The sequence below is a fragment of the Triticum urartu genome, chromosome 7A, assembly GCF_056163025.1.
Source record: "Triticum urartu cultivar PI428250 chromosome 7A, HENAU_Tu73, whole genome shotgun sequence".
Lineage (NCBI taxonomy): Eukaryota > Viridiplantae > Streptophyta > Magnoliopsida > Poales > Poaceae > Triticum > Triticum urartu.
Genome location: NC_141879.1, coordinates 740,517,029 through 740,525,505, shown reverse-complemented (window position 1 = coordinate 740,525,505; position 8,477 = coordinate 740,517,029). Strand labels below are relative to the sequence as shown.

At 43.8% G+C, this 8,477-nt stretch overlaps 1 long non-coding RNA gene across 1 annotated transcript; it reads left to right on the top strand.

Moving 5' to 3' along the window:
- Positions 1–4,362: 4,362 nt before the first annotated feature.
- Positions 4,363–7,159, top strand: LOC125522559 (uncharacterized). Its single transcript, XR_007289823.2, has 3 exons — positions 4,363–4,720; positions 5,490–5,687; positions 7,040–7,159. It is a non-coding gene; the product is annotated as an uncharacterized LOC125522559 (long non-coding RNA).
- Positions 7,160–8,477: the final 1,318 nt, after the last annotated feature.

Genomic DNA, 8,477 nt, shown 5'->3' with positions numbered 1-8,477 from the left:
GGTCTGGCTAATGTGCGAGCCCTTTCCGTCCCGGTTTCACTTGCCCTCGCGCTGCGCTAGGCTAGGCTAGAGTCTGTCTAACTGACATGCGGGACCGTCAATTTGTCTTCACCTGCGCTGCGCTGTGCTGTGCCAACTTTGCAAATGAACCCTTTCCCTCTCAGCAATTCTGCTACTAGTACTACTAGTAACTACTATCACTAGTACTAGTTTTTGTATGATATGAAGAGAGGTCTCTGTATTTCTCTTTGCCAGGTGTCGATGCCCGCATGCCAGCATGCCGCCAGGGACGTGCGCCTCCTCCCACCCTCAGCCGCCTCCAAAGCTGGTCCAAAGCATTTTTTGGCATAGGGCTATGTAAAGACAAAAACAAATTTATACTTATTTTAAATTAAGTGTAACATACTATAATTGTAATTAATATAATTTTTTATTACTTAACCACATAAGAATGTTTCCAAATAATAGTTCTATTATTCACTGATATACAGTTGTAATGTATATCACTGAAAATTTTTATTCTACAAAACTAAAATTGTATGATGTACCAAATTTCTTACTTCTTGTTAGAACGATATTTCAAATTTATTTTCTGATATAGCATAAACGATATATTGTATACACATTTACATATCTATGTGTGTGTACATGTATCTTTTAATTTTATTTAATATCATGGTAGATATTTCTAAATCATATACACGCCAACAAATATTTTAATCATGATTTATAGTGTATGTTAGGCAGTCATATTCATGGAAACTGTAGGGCATAAAAATGTGACTTGAGAGTTGATTCAGTAAAAGAATCATCGAAGAAACCAAAAATGTTGTTGATTGTACTTTTGCGTATGATTCGATACCAAACATTCTGGTCTACATTCACTTAGTTTGATTTGGTGCAAATGAGATGTCCTACAAGTTTTTCAAATTAAAATTTGTGCATTGGTTTAAACACGGAAATTTAGTTATCATAACTTACATTATGATACTAAGGCATCCACCCTAAAGAGAGACTAGTGTATTTGAACTCAACTTCGCCGGTCGGGTTGGTTTGCCTCTGCATGGTATAACTTATTAGTATGTGGTGTGAGCTTACGCTTCTGCAAATTGAGGCTCTATTTTATGCATCTGATAATCTTTTAGATATTCTGTATACTTGTATAGTGTTTATAGTATAAGTTTTAGTTGGGCCCCTCCCTTCTTGGGGCAGGGGATGGTAGCACCTTTTGCCCGGCCTATGGGCTGACTCTGGCCGCTGCCCCATGAAACCTTGCCTGCTCTGCCACCATGCACCACAGATGGCCGACCATAACCCAGCTGGACCGATCTAGTTGGTTGTGGTGGCCGCCCCCACCTCGTGTGCGTGTGGCGCCGACTTGGTCCAGTAGGACACCATGGCTCCGTCGGTAGAGGCGTCTCGAGCTACTGTGCGCTCCCAACGCATCAAGCGGCGCTTGTGCGGAGATGGCCCCACAGCTATGTGTCCTGGGAGCTGCGCTCCTTCCGGTTCCTTCGACTCGCCGGCGCCTCAATGCCTCCACACCCCACCCTATTGTTGTCCTTGTTGGCCGTCCAAACTCCATGAAATGTTCAAACTTGAATTTTCTAAACTGGGAGCATGTGAGGGCTAGCCTCAATGGATATTTTCGTGTCACAACCAATAGCCATACTCTCCGCATAAACTTTTAGATTTTTTATTCTCTTTTTTGTGGGTCAAACAAGAGTTTTATTTAATAGGGAATTGTTTTACACTCGTTTTGACATCGAACATATAAATCACGTTATGCTACCCGCATAGTGAGCGGCATCGCGATTCCAAACTCATCTGGCTCGCACGATATGCCTTGTTGTCCACTGACAGTGTACTCCTTGGTAAACATCCGGGCGTTCGTTTTTCTGTAGGCTGTGTGCTTCAGTTACAGTGGATGACGGCTGGGCCAGACTCCCGCACGGGCCTGCTGTTGCAGTCACATTGAGTGTGTGTGCGTTGGTTCGCCTGGAAAAGAGGGGTGGACCGCAGCGATCGTGGGCTGCAGGGCGTGCAGTCAAAACCTAGCCCCCAATCCCGTTCCGCCGCGAGCCTCACGCCTCGCTCCATCTCCGCCCGTGTGCTCCGTCACCGCCGCTGCCATAACCCTCCTCCTCCCAATGGTTTCTCTCCTCTTCTAGCTGCCTCTACTCCAGCCGCATCGTCGACCATCTTCCTACCTCTTTCTCCCATCCCCGCAAGGCAGTGCCTCCCCACGTTATCGATGCGGCGTTGCCGTGCATGGTGGTTTCAGATCGGGCGCAGGTCGCAGCCATGTAGGTAAGGGGCGGCGTGGTTTCTCTGATGCATATGGAGGATCGGGGGAGGGTGAGCATGACGGACATGTGGGAAGCCGCAACAAGCCTGGAGCTGCAGTGGCGCTCGCGTCAAGGTGGTGTGGAGCCGTTATTCACTACACACCGCTGGTTCCGAATTCACCCCTCAACCCCAGTTTAGGTTGCACATCTTTGGCCCCCCATCTTCCTCCCAGCTTTTGCCTTTTAATTCATCGGTTATTTGATAATCTTATTTTGATTTATCAAATTTTCCTTTTTCTGAAAAAGGTGTGTGGATCAAACTAAGAAGAGAAGAGGAAGGATGTTGTGGAAGAGTGAAGAACAAGGTGAACTTTTATCTTGGGCACCCATCTTCTTACTCCCAGCTTTTGCCTTTTGATTTCATCCGTTATTTGATAACCTTATTTTGATTTCTCAATTTTCTGTTTTTTCTGAAAAAGATATGTGCATACCAGGAAGCATGCTGATGAAGAGTGAATAGCAAGGTGAACTTTCTTTAGTGGACTTTATCTCTGGCACAATACGCGGGGACTCAGGTGACAATGAGTAGGTGTATTTCGTCCAGACTCGTGCTCTTCTTGTTCATGTCGTGTTCCTACCATGTTAGTATGTGACCCTCAACCCGTTCGATATGGTGAGTTGCAAGATAGCGGGAGGATGCCGGTGACAGCGGAAAGAGCAGGCCGGTGAGGTGAGCAGGGAAATGTTGTTACCTCTCCTCTTACTCGAACGGAGGTGGAAGAAGAAGAATAGTGGATACGAGATATTTTCCAGCCAGTGCACGAATGCCGTCACGGGCGCACGAACACCCAAATCCTTTTCTTCCTTACAGTGGCTACATGACTACACACGGCTCACTTTCTCTATACACACGCAGGCCGTATAAATAGCCTTGCGCATGCACACATCCACAGCCACACCGGCCACTAACACACGCATGCAGGGATCACCCAGCCACTAACCCACTAGACACATGCATGCATATCTACTGACTTGGCTGGCACACATTTGACCACTACCTATGACCCAGCCAACTAACAGCTTAACAGACTCACGCGACGCACGCACATACGCACAACACACACGCGCACCCACGCACGTCACACACGCGCGCACAGACGCGCCACGCCGTGCACGCACACATGGATTATGGCTAACAGGAAAGCAACACGGGAATGTATATATTTCTTCACATGAACTTCACTATTTTGCAACATGTATTCCATTTTCACGGATAATTCTTTTGTACTTTTGTTTTTATCTAATCCATTCCAACCTTTTAACTGATGATGTTTGATTCACTACTATTTTGGTTGATGATAGATTAAGAAGGTTGTGCTTCTTCCAACATGCCCTCAGTACTCTATATCAACAAGCGAGTCTAGCAGCCGCATTCTCCGACGCTTTATATATTTTCATGGATAGGGTTTGGGTGGCCTGATGAGAGCAGCCCAGTGGCTGCACCTCTGCAGCCTCGCCAACGTTGACAGTCACAGGTACCATCTCTTTACCCCATCCATTTCGTTCCTTCCATTTGATTCAGTTTCTTTTACAACTGAATCAAGTCTCAGGTGGATATGTGAGCTCTACACGAAGATCAGTCAGGACGATCTACGACTACAAGGCACCTAAAAAAATCCATACTTTCTAGGTGTTCTTGGGATGAACTAATGTGAAATCGTTGATCATCTAGCAGTTTCTATGTATGTGTATCCTTCAGATTTGGTGTTCCACACTGTTATCACTTATCTTAATGTCGAATATTTTAGATAGAGGTAATCATCACCGTATTTGTTGTTCCATACTATTACAGGTAAACAGTTGGATCAACTTCTCACTTGTATGCTCGGGCTGTTATTTTTCTTCACCATCTTAGTCATGAGATTATGCATGCCTCTATAGGTAACGGAGAATAAATGTATTTTAGCTCTTTTGTTTTACCTAACCTTATCATGGAAATAGGTCAGTTTCTCTTATTACCTTCTTGTGTTTGGATATATGGTTTCGAAAACGTATGCCATTGTTTTACAAAGATTGCCTGATAATTTAATCATATAGTTGAAATTTAGTAAAATATGTCCACTTCGTAGATATTGAGACGACCCACGAATAGAGTCGAATTATCTATGTTTTTGAGGCGGAGTAGATTTCATCCGATCTCTTTATTCGTGCTTTGGGAGAAGATTTCAGCAAAGCTTTCTATTTATATAGTTATTTATTATGCACTTAAAATTTTCTTCTAGCACTCACCCCTTGGTGCTTAAATTAAGGTTCTCGGTTTTAGTGCTCTTCAGGTCCATGCATGACAATCAGTTTGTACTTTGTGTACCCTGTCTGTGGTGCGTGCCGTCTTGCAGCGTGGATAAACCTTTGATCTTGATTTTTTGTTAAAGGTGAGATCATACACTCTTTTCTTAAATGATTTACTTGCCTCCTACCTACATGTTTTTCGCGACAGTTTCCTTGATACAGTAGATGAATGGTACGCTTAAATATGTTGTGCTTGATAGATCAGTATTCTTGCTTTGGTTATTCATGCATATTAGGAGAATATTTATGTACATATGGTTGTAAGTAATGTGTCCTTTTCTTTCCACCATGCGACGCACCATTCTGACCATTACCTTCTTTGCTTTAGAATATCATTACTGTTTTGTTGGCTCTCCATGTGTATAGTTTTGAAAAACTGCAGCAGCCGAACATCCACTTTATCCCATTATCTTCAGATATTACTGCTCTTATAATTGTTATGTCGCAAAATGCTATGTTTATATGATATATCAACAATCTGGTAATTCTTTTTTTATTTTCCCTATTTGATTGGAATCCATTATTAGGTACTTGCCTCCCCTATTTTGTAATTCCATTTTAACCAGGACACCGATATGTTCACATAGTCACTCGCTGGAGTGAATAAATTTGAGATTTTGTGATATTATACGCTAATATATTTTTTGTTCGTGCTTTGTTCAAAAAATCATGCCGTGATTTAGTTTAGATCTATGCAGTCACAACCATATCTTCAGTTCAGGTCTCTATGAAATTTTATTTCCTCACCTAATAACTGTGATTAGAAATTAATTTCAGGCCAGATTAACTATACGCATTGTACTCCTTATAAAATATTTTACTTTTATAGTAATCTTTTATTTCTCTCTTCAGTTTTGTCAGCAACCACATCGAGACATTGGAAGAAGTAGATGTGGTGTACAAAGAGTTGGCTTTACAGTCTGGCATTAAGCACCGGGGAGTTCCTTCTTTTGGTGTTGAGGTCACATTCATTTCAGATCCTGTGGATATTACCAAAATCCTGCCTTATGTCTGCACAATTGACAGTTTCTAACCTCAGAGGCTCGACACGTAATAAGTACACCACAGGACATGCAAATGCATTCTCTATATATTCGCTCATTCATGTTTTACATCTTACTCTCATGCCGGCCTCCATTATTCTTATATGCATTGTTGGCTTTTGATCTCTAGATCAGATCACCGGGATCACAACGTACACGTACGTGCTAAGCTAGCACACACGCAAGCAGCTGAATGGATTATCCTACCACATGTACGTGCAACTCCTGCATGTGGAGCTGCTTGCACTAACAACGACTTGATCGATTCAACTTCAGCTCTTCGGCGGAACTAGCGAATGAAACAACAGATGGAGAGACTTTTGGTGATAGTTACAGGCTCCTGTCGAACCTGTTAACTTTTCTCTTTATTGATCTTTTTTCGTTATTGATTATAGGGGGGATACGCAGCTATATATAACAGCTCAGCCTAGCATAAGCAAACCAAGTTGGTTTCTAATACTAGTCCTACTCGGCCACAGATGTATACGTACATGTATGGAATACCTAAGCTGTGTTTAACTCTAATATTCACCCCCTTAAACATGGCTTCTCTTCATTCAACCTGGGTCCCAAACATAATTGCTACTACTTGCAGTGGTTATCTTTGGCATTACTTTTGCCGTCACTCATAGCATTTCAGGGACCGTCTTTGCTGTCGTCGGCTCGTCCGTAGCTTGACGCCAGCGCTTTTCCTTGGTCGCATCTTCAACCTTCACATGTTCATCAGTGCTTGATAGACTGCCTTTCGTATCTTTGAGGGAACATCTTTTGAACTCGAGCGTGACCAAACTTCGGTCTAACTTTGAGTTCCAAGCTCTTGGCGCTTGCTTCAGCCCGTAAAGTGCCTTCTTGAGCTTGTAAACTTTCTCTTCTTCTCCTTGCTTCTCATTGCCGAGGGGTTGTTCCACATACACTTCTTCTTTGAGGTCGCCGTTGAGGAAAGCGGATTTTACATCCATATGATGAACCTTCCAATCCTCTTGTGCTGCCAAAGCTAGGAGCACTCTCACCAGTCTCGATTTGAGCAACCGGTGCAAACACCTCCTTATAGTCAACTCCTTGACGTTGTATGTAGCCCTTTGCAACGAGTCTTGCCTTGTACTTCACAATGGCACCGTTCGTGTCCTTCAACTTGTAAACCCACTTCAAACCTATAGCCTTTTGGTTCGGAGGTCGGGTTACCAAAGTCCACGTGCCATTGCTCTCGATCGCCTTCATCTTCTCATCCATGATGTGCATCCAACTTGAACTTTTGCTCGCCTCTACGAAGTTCGCTGGCTCTTCAACTCCAAGTAAACACAAATCGGAGTACTCAATCGTAACTGGCTCTGATACCAATTGTTGGCTTTTGATCTCTAGATCAGATCACCAGGATCACAACGTACACGTACGTGCTAAGCTAGCACACACGCAAGCAGCTGGATGGATTATCCTACACACGTACGTGCAACTCCTGCATGTGGAGCTGCTTGGACTAACAACGACTTGATCGATTCAACTTCAGCTCTTCGGCGGAACTAGCGAACGAAACAACAAATGGGGAGACTTTCGGTGATAGCTACAGGCTCCTGTCGAACCTGTTAACTTTTCTCTTTATTGATCTTTTTTCATTATTGATTACAGGGGGGATACGCAGCTATATATAACAGCTCAGCCTAGCATAAGCAAACCAAGTTGGTTTCTAATACTAGTCCTACTCGGCCACAGATGTATACGTACATGTATGGAATACCTAAGCCGTGTTTAACTCTAATATTCACCCCCTTAAACATGGCTTCTCTTCATTTGACCTGGGTCCCAAACATAATTGCTGCTACTTGCAGTGGTTATCTTTGGCATTACTTTTGCCGTCACTCATAGCATTTCAGGGACCGTCTTTGCTGTCGTCGGCTCGTCCGTAGCTTGACGCCAACGCTTTTCCTTGGTCGCATCTTCAACCTTCACCTGTTCATCAGTGCTTGATAGACTGTCTTTGGTATCTTTGAGGGAACATCTTTTGAACTCGAGCGTGACCAAACTTCGGTCTAACTTTGAGTTCCAAGCTCTTGGCGCTTGCTTCAGCCCGTAAAGTGCCTTCTTGAGCTTGTAAACTTTCCCTTCTTCTCCTTGCTTCTCATTTTCGAGGGGTTGTTCCACGTACACTTCTTCTTTGAGGTCGCCGTTGAGGAAAGCAGATTTTACATCCATATAATGAACCTTCCAATCTTCTTGTGCTGCCAAAGCTAGGAGGACTCTCACCGTCTCGATTTGAGCAACCGGTGCAAACACCTTCTTATAGTCAACTCCTTGACGTTGTACGTAGCCCTTTGCAACGAGTCTTGCCTTGTACTTCACAATGGCATCGTTCGTGTCCTTCTTCAACTTGTAAACCCACTTCAAACCTATGGCCTTTTGGTTCGGAGGTCGGGTTACCAAAGTCCACGTGCCATTGCTCTCGATCGCCTGCATCTCCTTATCCATGGCGTGCATCCAACTTGAACTTTTGCTCGCCTCTACGAAGTTCGCTGGCTCCTCAACTCCAAGTAAACACAAATTGGAGTATTCAATCGTAACTGGCTCTGATACCAATTGTTGGGTTTTGATCTCTAGATTAGATCACCAGGATCACAACGTACACGTACGTCCTAAGCTAGCACACACGCAAGCAGCTGGATGGATTATCCTACCACACGTACGTGCAACTCCTGCATGTGGAGCTGCTTGGACTAACAACGACTTGATCGATTCAACTTCAGCTCTTCGGCGGAACTAGCGAACGAAACAACAGATGGAGAGACTTTCGGTGATAGCTACAGGC